This window comes from Paralichthys olivaceus, chromosome 16 (genome assembly GCF_024713975.1).
Source record: "Paralichthys olivaceus isolate ysfri-2021 chromosome 16, ASM2471397v2, whole genome shotgun sequence".
Lineage (NCBI taxonomy): Eukaryota > Metazoa > Chordata > Actinopteri > Pleuronectiformes > Paralichthyidae > Paralichthys > Paralichthys olivaceus.
This window is the reverse complement of record NC_091108.1, coordinates 23,313,841-23,326,191: the sequence shown is the minus strand read 5'-3', so window position 1 is coordinate 23,326,191 and position 12,351 is coordinate 23,313,841.

The following is a 12,351-nucleotide window of genomic DNA, read 5'->3' as shown; positions in this document are numbered from 1 at the left end:
CCTAGGAACATCCTGTAACTATTTGAGAGTTTTATTTTGAAAATCCACTATTTTTCCAGCTCCCTGGGAACATCCTGTAACCATCTGGGGGTTTTATTTTGAAAAACCAGGCTCATTACATGTTTCCTAGTAACATTCTATTACTATGGGGGGGCTTATTTTCAAAATAAAGGCTCATTACATGTTTTCTGGTAATATCCAGTTACTATGGGGGGGGGGATGGGGGGGCTTATTTATACACTCAAACATAGGCTCTGTACATGTTTCCTTGTAATATGGGGGGTGGGGGGGCTTATTTTCAAAATAAAGGCTTTGTACAGACTTCCTGATAACATTCTATTACAATGGGTGGGGCTATTTTCAAAATAAAGGCTCATTACATGTTTCCTGGTAATATCCAGTTACTATGGGGGGGATGGGGGGGCTTATTTATACACTCAAACATAGGCTCTGTACATGTTTCCTTGTAATATGGGGGGTGGGGGGGCTTATTTCAAAATAAAGGCTCTGTACAGACTTCCTGGTAACATTCTATTACAATGGGGGAGGGTTGTTTATTTTTATATTCAAAATAAAGGCTCATTACATGTTTGCTGGTAACATTCTATTATAATGGGGGGGGGGCTTATTTTCAAAATAAAGGCCCATTACATGTTCCTGGTAATATCCAGTTACTATGGGGGGGGATGGGGGGGCTTATTTATACACTCAAACATAGGCTCTGTACATGTTTCCTTGTAATATGGGGGGTGGGGGGGGCTTATTTTCAAAATAAAGGCTTTGTACAGTCTTCCTTGTGACATTCTATTACAATGGGGGAGGGTTGTTTATTTTTATATTCAAAATAAAGGCTCATTACATGTTTGCTGGTAACATTCTTTTATAATGGGGGGGGGCTTATTTTCAAAATAAAGGCCCATTACATGTTCCTGGTAATATCCAGTTACTATGGGGGGGTGGGGGGGCTTATTTTTACTTTTATTTATATGTTCAAAAATTAGCAAAAACCACCACCCTCACCCGGATTCGAACCCAGACTCACGTCACATGATCCAAGTGCCTTAACCACTGGGCCAAAGCGGATGGTGGCAAAAACTTTGAATCTAGTAAATTTATAGAGGAGACTTGACCTCTGACAGTCTATGGGGTTGCTATGGTTACTCACTGATTAGATGAGGAACACCTGCTGCGCGCACACTTTGGAGACAAAAACTGGTTTCAGACCAACCCTCAAACAAAAGCTTCTAACTCAAAATCTATAAGTCGTATCTGAGAAATGAACACATTGTGAGAATCACAAGACTTTGGCCGACGTCCACATGTTTATATTTAATAAGAGTTAAGAAATGAGACCGTAAGAGCGATTTAGAAATTTAGTTTTCTCATCAGGAATCTGTTTTGGAGATCTCCATTGAAGTCCATTCAAAAGTTAGAGGGTGCTGCTCTAGCGCCACTCTTCAAACAAATGCTTGTAACTCAAAAACTATAGGTCCTATCTAAGAAATGAAAACATTTTGAGAATCCCAAGACTTCCACGAACGTACAGATATGTTTTGGCGAGAAAGGGTTCAGAAATGAGACCGTGGGAGCGAGTTAGAAATTTTTCTTCGTATTTCTCCTTTCTGACTTTTTTTCCCAAAATTAACATGGGAGTCAATGGAGAGTTGAGACCGGAAAAGATTTTTCAAAAAAATGTTCAAGCCTAAACTACTGAACCGACAGATGTCAGAGTGGCATGTGTGCGTAGGAAACAATCTCTATTTTCACCAGATGTAAAAATCATGTCTGTCGGACTCCGTTTGTGGCTAGGAGAAGTGTTTAAAGACAAAAAAAGTGGCTGAAAAACGCCTGTTTTTGGCCACTCGCTCTTTTGAGAAAGCGAGCTTTAGTCCCATTCGTCGATTTTGGCCACGTTTCCGCGATTTTTGAGCGAACTACTGGACGAAATTCTTAGAAAAGTCATAGCACAGGATTCGACGTAATTCCGCATCGTATTTTATATGTCTCGAGTATGTGCGATGAAATCTGTGGGAGGAGTAGCGGGACGAAATTTTGGGAAGAAGAAATAAGAATAACTAGAAAATCTCTCCTGCCGAGACATTTTGAATGGGTGCCTTGCGCTCGTCGATGCCGGCGTTGCTTCGAACACAGAGACATTTCCTTTAAGACGAAGGACAGAGAGACATATATTATCCAGGTTTACATGACATCCGATTTCAGAGAGACATTACGTTTAAGAGAGAGAGAGACGGTGACAGCCAAAGACATTACCAAAAGCTGCTTGATTTTGTAAACATACATGATCCAGGTCAGTGAGAGACCAATTTCAGAGAGACAGAGAGAAACCATGTTATAAGGTCTAATCACCATCCATGGGATTTCATTTTAAAAATTCAGCCTCCTTCAGGCTTCCTGGGAACATCCTGTAACTATTTGGGGGTTTTATTTTGAAAATCCAGTGTCTTTCAGGCTTCCTGGAAACATTCTGTAACTATTTGGGGGTTTTATTTTGAAAATCCAGCATCCTTCAGGCTTCCTGGGAACATTCTGTATCTATTTGGGAGTTTTATTTTGAAAGTCCACTCTTTTTCCGGCTCCCTGGGAACATCCTGTAACCATCTGGGGGTTTTATTTTGAAAATCCAGTGTCTTTCAGGCTTCCTGGAAACATTCTGTAGCTATTTGGGGGTTTTATTTTGAAAATCCAGCATTTTTCAGGTTTCCTGGGAACATTCTGTAACTATTTGGGCATTTTATTTTGAAAGTCCAGCTTTTTTTAGGCTTCTTAGAAACATTCCTTAACAATCTGGGGATTTAATTTTGAAATTCTAGCTTTTTTTTACTCTTCCTAGGAACATCCTGTAACTATTTGGGAGTTTTATTTTGAAAATCCAGCATCTTCCAGGCTTCCTGGGAACATTCTGTTACTATTTGGGATTTTTATTTTGAAAGTCCACTCTTTTTCAGGCTTCCTGGAAACATTCTATAACTATTTGGGGGTGTTATTTTGAAAATCCAGTGTCTTTCAGGCTTCCTGGGAACATTCTGTAACTATTTGGGAGTTTTATTTTGAAAGTCCACTCTTTTTCCGGCTCCCTGGGAACATCCTGTAACTATTTGGGCATTTTATTTTGAAAGTCCAGCTTTTTTTAGGCTTCTTAGAAACATTCCTTAACAATCTGGGGATTTTATTTTGAAATTCTAGCTTTTTTTTACTCTTCCTAGGAACATCCTGTAACTATTTGGGAGTTTTATTTTGAAAAACCAGGCTCTGTACAGCTTTCCTGGTAACATTCTATTACAATGGGGGGGGGCTTATTTTCAAAATAAAGGCTCTGTACAGACTTCCTGGTAATATCCAGTTACTATGGGGGGGGATGGGGGGGCTTATTTATACGCTTAAACATAGGCTCTGTACATGTTTCCTTGTAATATGGGGGGTGGGGGGGCTTATTTTCAAAATAAAGGCTTTGTACAGACTTCCTGATTACATTCTATTACAATGGGGGAGGGTTGTTTATTTTTATATTCAAAATAAAGGCTCATTACATGTTTGCTGGTAACATCCTATTATAATGGGGGGGGGGCTTATTTTCAAAATAAAGGCCCATTACATGTTCCTGGTAATATCCAGTTACTATGGGGGGGTGGGGGGGCTTATTTTTACTTTTATTCATATGCTCCAAAAATTAGCAAAAACCACCACCCTCACCCGGATTCGAACCCAGACTCACGTCACATGATCCGAGTGCCTTAACCACTGGGCCAAAGCGGATGGTGGCAAAAACTTTGAATCTAGTAAATTTATAGAGGAGACTTGACCTCTGACAGTCTATGGGGTTGCTATGGTTACTCACTGATTAGATGAGGAACACCTGCTGCGCGCACACTTTGGAGACAAAAACTGGTTTCACACCACCCCTCAAACAAAAGCTTCTAACTCAAAATCTATAAGTCGTATCTGAGAAATGAACACATTGTGAGAATCACAAGACTTTGGCCGACGTCCACATATGTTTATATTTCATAAGAGTTAAGAAATGAGACCGTAGGAGCAATTTAGAAATTTAGTTTTCTCATCAGGAATCTTTTTTGGAGATCTCCATTGAAGTCAATGAAAACGGTAGAGGGCGCTGCTCTAGCGCCACTCTTCAAACAAATGCTTGTAACTCAAAAACTATAGGTCCTATCTAAGAAATGAAAACATTGTGAGAATCCCAAGACTTCCACGAACGTACAGATATGTTTTGGCGAGAAAGAGTTCAGAAATGAGGCCATGGGAGCGAGTTAGAAATTTTTTCCTGTATTTCTCCTTTCTGACTTTTTTTCCTAAAATTAACATGGGAGTCAATGGAGAGGCGAGACCGGAAAAGATTTCTCGGTAAATTGACTCAGCCTAAACTACTGGACCGAGAGATGTCAGAGTGGCATGTGTGCGTAGGAAACAAACTCTACTTTCACCAGATGTAAAAATCATGTCTGTCGGACTCCGTTTGTGGCTAGGAGAAGTGTTTAAAGACAAAAAAAGTGGCTGAAAAACGCCCGTTTTTGGAAACTCGCTCTTTTGATAAAGCGAGCTTGAGTCCCATTCATCGATTTCGGACACGTTTTCGCGATTTTTGAGCGAATTATTGGACGAAATTCTTAGAAAAGTCATAGCACACGATTCGACGTAATTCCGCATCGTATTTTATAGGTCTCGAGTATGTGCGACGAAATCTGTGGGAGGAGTAGCGGGACAAAGTTTTAGGAAGAAGAAATAAGAAAAACTAGAAAATCTCTCCTGCCGAGACATTTTGAATGGGTGCCTTGTGCTCGTCGCCGATGCTCGCGCACAGAGAGACACATATTATCCAGGTTTACATGAAATCCAATTTTAGAGAGACATTACGTTTAAAAGAGAGAGAGAGAGAGAGAGACAGTGAGAGTGAAAGACATTACCAAAAGCTGCTTGATTTTATAAACATACATCATCCAGGTCAGTGACAGACTTGACCAATTTCAGAGACAGAGAGAAACCATGTTATAAGGTCTGATCACCATCCATGGCATTTAATCTTAAAAATTCAGCCACTTTCAGGCTTCCTGGGAACATTCTGTAACTATTTGTGGATTTTATTTTGAAAATCGAGACTCCTTCGAGCGTCCTGAAAACATCCCGCAACTATCTGGGGTTTTTATTTTGAAAGTCCAGACTTTTTTAGGCTTCTTAGGAACATCCCTTAACCATCTGGGGATTTTATTTTGAAAATCCAGCATGTTTTAGGCTTCCTGGGAACATTCTGTAACTATTTGGGGGTTTTATTTTGAAAATCCAGCATCTTTTAGGCTTCCTGGGAACATCCTGTAACCATCTGGGGGTTTTATTTTGAAAATCCAGCATCTTTCAGGCTTCCTGGGAACATTCTGTAACTATTTGGGAGTTTTATTTTGAAAGTCCACTCTTTTTCCGGCTCCCTGGGAACATCCTGTAACCATCTGGGGGTTTTATTTTGAAAATCCAGCATCTTTTAGGCTTCCTCAGAATATTCTGTAACTATTTGGGGGTTGTATTTTGAAAATCTAGCTTTTTTTTACACTTCCTAGGAACATCCTGTAACTATTTGGGAGTTTTATTTTGAAAATCCACTCTTTTTCCATCTAACTGGGAACATCCTGTAACCATCTTGGGGTTTTATTTTGGAAAACCAGGCTCATTACATGTTTCCTAGTAACATTCTATTACTATGGGGGCGCTTATTTTCAAAATAAAGGCTTTGTACAGACTTCCAGGTAATATCCAGTTACTATTGGGGGGGCTTATTTTCAAAATAAAGGCTCTGTACAGACTTCCAGGTAATATCCAGTTACTATTGGGGGGGCTTATTTTCAAAATAAAGGCTCATTAGATGTTTCCTGGTAACATTCTATTACAATGGGGGGGGGCTTATTTTCAAAATAAAGGCTCATTACATGTTTGCTGGTAACATTCTATTATAATGGGGGGGGGGGTTATTTTCAAAATAAAGGCCCATTACATGTTTCCTAGTAATATCCAGTTACTATGGGGGGGGATGGGGGGGCTTATTTATACGCTTAAACATAAGCTCTGTACATGTTTCCTTGTAATATGGGGGGGTGGGGGGGGCTTATTTTCAAAATAAAGGCTTTGTACATTCTTCCTTGTGACATTCTATTACAATGGGGGAGGGTTGTTTATTTTTATATTCAAAATAAAGGCTCTGTATAGACTTCCTAGTAACATTCTATTATAATGGGGGGGGGGCTTATTTTCAAAATAAATGCCCATTACATGTTCCTGGTAATATCCAGTTACTATGGGGGGGTGGGGGGGCTTATTTTTACTTTTATTTATATGCTCCAAAATTTAGCAAAAACCACCACCCTCACCCGGATTCGAACCCAGACTTACGTCACATGATCCGAGTGCCTTAACCACTGGGCCAAAGCGGATGGTGGCAAAAACTTTGAATCTAGTAAATTTATAGAGGAGACTTGACCTCTGACAGTCTATGGGGTTGCTATGGTTACTCACTGATTAGATGAGGAACACCTGCTGCGCGCACACTTTGGAGACAAAAACTGGTTTCAGACCAACCCTCAAACAAAAGCTTCTAACTCAAAATCTATAAGTCGTATCTGAGAAATGAACACATTGTGAGAATCACAAGACTTTGGCCGACGTCCACATATGTTTATATTTAATAAGAGTTAAGAAATGAAACCGTAAGAGCGATTTAGAAATTTAGTTTTCTCATCAGGAATCTTTTTTGGTGATCTCCATTGAAGTCCATTCAAAAGTTAGAGGGTGCTGCTCTAGCGCCACTCTTCAAACAAATGCTTGTAACTCAAAAAATATAGGTCCTATCTAAGAAATGAAAACATTGTGAGAATCCCAAGACTTCCACGAACGTACAGATATGTTTTGGCGGGAGAGAGTTCAGAAATGAGACCGTGGGAGCGAGTTAGAAATTTTTCTTCGTATTTCTCCTTTTCAGACTTTTTTTCCCAAAATTAACATTGAGGTCAATGGAGAGGTGAGACCGGAAAAGATTTCTCGGTAAATTGACTCAGCCTAAACTACTGGACCGAGAGATGTCAGAGTGGCATGTGTGCGTAGGAAACAAACTCTACTTTCACCAGATGTAAAAATCATGTCTGTCGGACTCCGTTTGTGGCTAGGAGAAGTGTTTAAACAGAGAAAAAGTGGCTGAAAAACGCCCGTTTTTGCCCTCTCGCTCTTTTGGGCGTTAGACCTTGAGTCCCATTCGTCGGTTTTGGCCGCGTTTTCGCGATTTTTGAGCAAATTATTGGACGAAATTCTTAGAAAAGTCATAGCACACCATTCGACGTAATTCCGCATGTATTTTTCTAGGTCTCGAGTATGTGCGACGAAATCTGTGGGAGGAGTAGCGGGACGAAAAAATGACGGAAGAAGAACGAAGAATAATATCCCTAAATTCCTCGAGGAATAATAATATAAGTGCCAATGCATTGCATGGGGCGAAGCCCCATGCAATGCATTGCCAGCTGGGGGCGGAGCCCCCAGCTGGCAAGGCACCCATAATAAACGCAGAAAGTCTCGAGGAATAATAATATAAGTGCCAATGCATTGCATGGGGCTTCGCCCCATGCAATGCATTGCCAGCTGGGGGCGGAGCCCCCAGCTGGCAAGGCACCCATAACTAGAAAATCTCTCCTGCCGAGACATTTTGAATGGGTGCCTTGTGCTCGTCGATGCCGGCGTTGCTTCGAACACAGAGACGCATATTATCCAGGTTTACGTGAAATCCAATTTTAGAGAGACATTACGTTTAAGAGAGAGAGAGAGGGACATTATCAAAAGCTGCTTGATTTTATAAACATACATGATCCAGGTCAGTGAGAGACTTGACCAATTTCAGAGAGACAGAGAGAAACCATGATGTAAGGTCTTATCACCATCCATGGGATTTAATTTTTAAAATTCCCCCTCCTTCAGGCTTCTTCGGTACATGCTGTATCTATTTGGGAGTTTTATTTTGAAAGTCCCCTCTTTTTCTGGCTCCCTGGGAACATCCTGTAACCATCTGAGGGGTTTATTTTGAAAATCCAGTGTCTTTCAGGCTTCCTGGAAACATTCTGTAACTATTTGGGGGTTTTATTTTGAAAATCCAGCGTTTTTCAGGCTTCCTGGGAACATTCTGTAACTATTTGGGAGTTTTATTTTGAAAGTCCACTCTTTTTCCGGCTCCCTCAGAACATCCTGTAACCATCTGGGGGTTTTATTTTGAAAAACCAGCATCTCTTAGGCTTCCTGGGAACATTCTGTAACTATTTGGGGGTTTTATTTTGAAAATCCAGCATCTTTCAGGCTTCCTGGGAACATTCTGTATCTATTTGGGAGTTTTATTTTGAAAGTCCACTCTTTTTCTGGCTCCCTGGGAACATCCTGTAACCATCTGGGGGGTTTATTTTGAAAATCCAGTGTCTTTCAGGCTTCCTGGAAACATTCTGTAACTATTTGGGGGTTTTATTTTGAAAATCCAGCGTTTTTCAGGCTTCCTGGGAACATTCTGTAACTATTTGGGAGTTTTATTTTGAAAGTCCACTCTTTTTCCGGCTCCCTCAGAACATCCTGTAACCATCTGGGGGTTTTATTTTGAAAAACCAGCATCTCTTAGGCTTCCTGGGAACATTCTGTAACTATTTGGGGGTTTTATTTTGAAAATCCAGCATCTTTCAGGCTTCCTGGGAACATTCTGTATCTATTTGGGAGTTTTATTTTGAAAGTCCACTCTTTTTCTGGCTCCCTGGGAACATCCTGTAACAATCTGGGGGTTTTATTTTGAAAAACCAGGCTCTGTACAGACTTCCTGGTAACATTCTATTACAATGGGGGGGGTCGTTAATTTTTATTTTCAAAATAAAGGCTCATTACATGTTTACTAGTAATATCCAGTTACTATGGGGGGTGTGTGGGGGCTTATTCATATGCTTAAACATAGGCTCTGTACATGTTTCCTTGTAATATGGGGGGGTAGGGTGGCTTATTTTCAAAATAAAGGCTCTGTACAGACTTCCTGGTAACATCCAGTTACTATTGGGGGGGCTTATTTTCAAAATAAAGGGTTTGTACAGACTTCCTGGTAGCATTCTATTACAATGGGGGGGGCTATTTTCAAAATAAAGGCTCATTACATGTTTCCTGGTAATATCCAGTTACTATGGGGGGATGGGGGGGCTTATTTATACGCTTAAACATAGGCCCTGTACATGTTTCCTTGTAATATGGGGGGATGGGGGGGCTTATTTTCAAAATAAAGGCTTTGTACAGACTTCCTGATAACATTATATTACAATGGGGGAGGCTTGTTTATTTTTATATTCAAAATAAAGACTCTGTATAGACTTCCTAGTAACATTCTATTATAATGGGGGGGGGGGCTTATTTTTACTTTTATTTATATGTTCAAAAATTTAGCAAAAACCACCACCCTCACCCGGATTCGAACCCAGACTTACGTCACATGATCCGAGTGCCTTAACCACTGGGCCAAAGCGGATGGTGGCAAAAACTTTGAATCTAGTAAATTTATAGAGGAGACTTGACCTCTGACAGTCTATGGGGTTGCTATGGTTACTCACTGATTAGATGAGGAACACCTGCTGCGCGCACACTTTGGAGCCAAAAACTGGTTTCAGACCAACCCTCAAACAAAAGCTTCTAACTCAAGATCTATAAGTCGTATCTGAGAAATGAACACATTGTGAGAATCACAAGACTTTGGCCGACGTCCACATATGTTTATATCTCATAAGAGTTAAGAAATGAGACCGTAAGAGCGATTTAGAAATTTAGTTTTCTCATCAGGAATCTTTTTTGACCCTTGCCATTGAAATCCATTCAAAAGTTAGAGTGTGCTGCTCTAGCGCCACTCTTCAAACAAATGCTTGTAACTCCAAAACTATAGGTCCTATCTAAAAAATGAAAACATTTTGAGAATCCCAAGACTTCCACGAACGTACAGATATGTTTTGGCGAGAAAGGGTTCAGAAATGAGACCGTGGGAGCGAGTTAGAAATTTTTCTTCGTATTTCTCCTTTTTTGACTTTTTTCCAAAAATTAACATTGGAGTCAATGGAGAGGTGAGACCGGAAAAGATTTCTCGGTAAATTGACTCAGCCTAAACTACTGGACCGAGAGATGTCAGAGTGGCATGTGTGCGTAGGAAACAAACTCTACTTTCACCAGATGTAAAAATCATGTCTGTCGGACTCCGTTTGTGGCTAGGAGAAGTGTTTAAAGACAAAAAAAGTGGCTGAAAAACGCCAGTTTTGGCCGATTCTCTCTTTAGGGCGAGAGACCTTGAGTCCCATTCGTCGATTTCGGCCACGTTTTCGCGATTTTTGAGCGAATTATTGGACGAAATTCTTAGAAAAGTCATAGCACAGGATTCGACGTAATTCCGCATGTTTTTTTATAGGTCTCGAGTATGTGCGACAAAATCTGTGGGAGGAGTAGCGGGACGAAAATTTACGGAAGAAGAACTAAGAATAATAAACCCGGAATGTTCGAGGAATAATAATATAAGTGCCAATGCATTGCATGGGGCTTCGCCCCATGCAATGCATTGCCAGCTGGGGGCGGAGCCCCCAGCTGGCAAGGCACCCATAATAAACCCGAGGAATAATAATATAAGTGCCAATGCATTGCATGGGGCTTCGCCCCATGCAATGCATTGCCAGCTGGGGGCGGAGCCCCCAGCTGGCAAGGCACCCATAATAAACCTGGAATGTTCGAGGAATAATAATATAAGTGCCAATGCATTGCTGGCGGAGCCCCCAGCTGGCAAGGCACCCATAATAATAATATAAGTGCCAATGCATTGCATGGGGCTTCGCCCCATGCAATGCATTGCCAGCTGGGGGCGGAGCCCCCAGCTGGCAAGGCACCCATAATAATTAATTACCGAAGTATTATTGTTAATAATAATAATAATAATAGTTGTTCTCCTGCAGTTCTGGAGTCAGAGATATCTGCAATAAGAGAGAGAGAGAGGGACTATGGAAGAAAAATGAAACATAGTAATTGATATGTATTAAAATAAATAAATGAATGTGGGGGGCCAGAGAGACAGAGAGAAGGGGAGAAGTGCTCAGTGCATGATGGGAGTTCCCCCAGCAGTCTAGACCTATAGCAGCAAAAAAGGAAAAAGGAATGTTTTTAAACCTTAAATGCAGATGTATATCTGCAAGTAGCTGAAAAGAAAAGGATTTAAAAAGCATGTTACAATTTTACAGTGCCTTCAATAATGGTCAACAAAAATAATTAGTAGTTATAGAGCTAGAAGTTAGTTATGCTCCTTCATGAACGATTTGGGTTTTGACTTCACTCAACACTGAACCGGGAAACATGAGCACATGACAATTCCATTCATTTGAATCTTCTTAAAGGTTTCCTGTGCAGATTAATTTTCTGATTAATTTTCTGTTGACATTGATTAATTTACGATTTGTTTAAACAAACTCTTGAGAGCACAAAAATATGCAACAAGGAAGCACGATATAACAGCAGTGTTCAAACCTGAACCTCTCACAGAAATGGTAAGAGAGTTATGTGTGTGTACATGTGTGTGAGGCCCGTTGTTCTCTGAGCCACAACAAACTTTAAATACCATTGGAGCATTCAGCTGGAGACGAACTCTGGCTCGTGTGAGCAGAGCTGGAGGACGCGTGGAAAGATTCTAGAAGAATTAAGGAGAGAGGGCATACAGCTGAGTGTTTAAACTACTGCACTCACATCTTTGTGAATAGCTACAGCTTCTGTCCACATTTGAAAAGCTGATACATATAGATACATAGATACACCCTGTAGTAATTTTACATTTGCTAAAAGAAATTTAAAACAAGGCATTTTCTTAAATAAATTATCACATTATATTAATTGGGTGATGAAAAACCCATCACTGCATTTTCCCCAATTTTGGCTGGCTTTTATGACTATATGGTTTTCTGTGATAGTAAAAGAATAGATGTGTTAAATAACCAAAAAGAAGTAGAACACAAGATCTTTGATAGTTCCTCATATCCAATCATATTCTACTTTAGTGCAGTATATTTCTAACAAATGTCTGATTAATCAAATTATGTAGAGAGAAATGATGCAGATTGAACCTGAGGCTTCTGGGGCTTATGTCTTATATATAGAGAGAAATATAACAGCCAAGCTGCAGTTTGTACAGTGTCAGAACAGGGGTTCCACATGAATCCCCATTAAAAGTCCATAACAATAGTTACAGATAACTCCTCTGATGTAGATTTTATTTTTCATTTGCCCTCCCCATACCTCAATTAATTGCTTTGCATTATA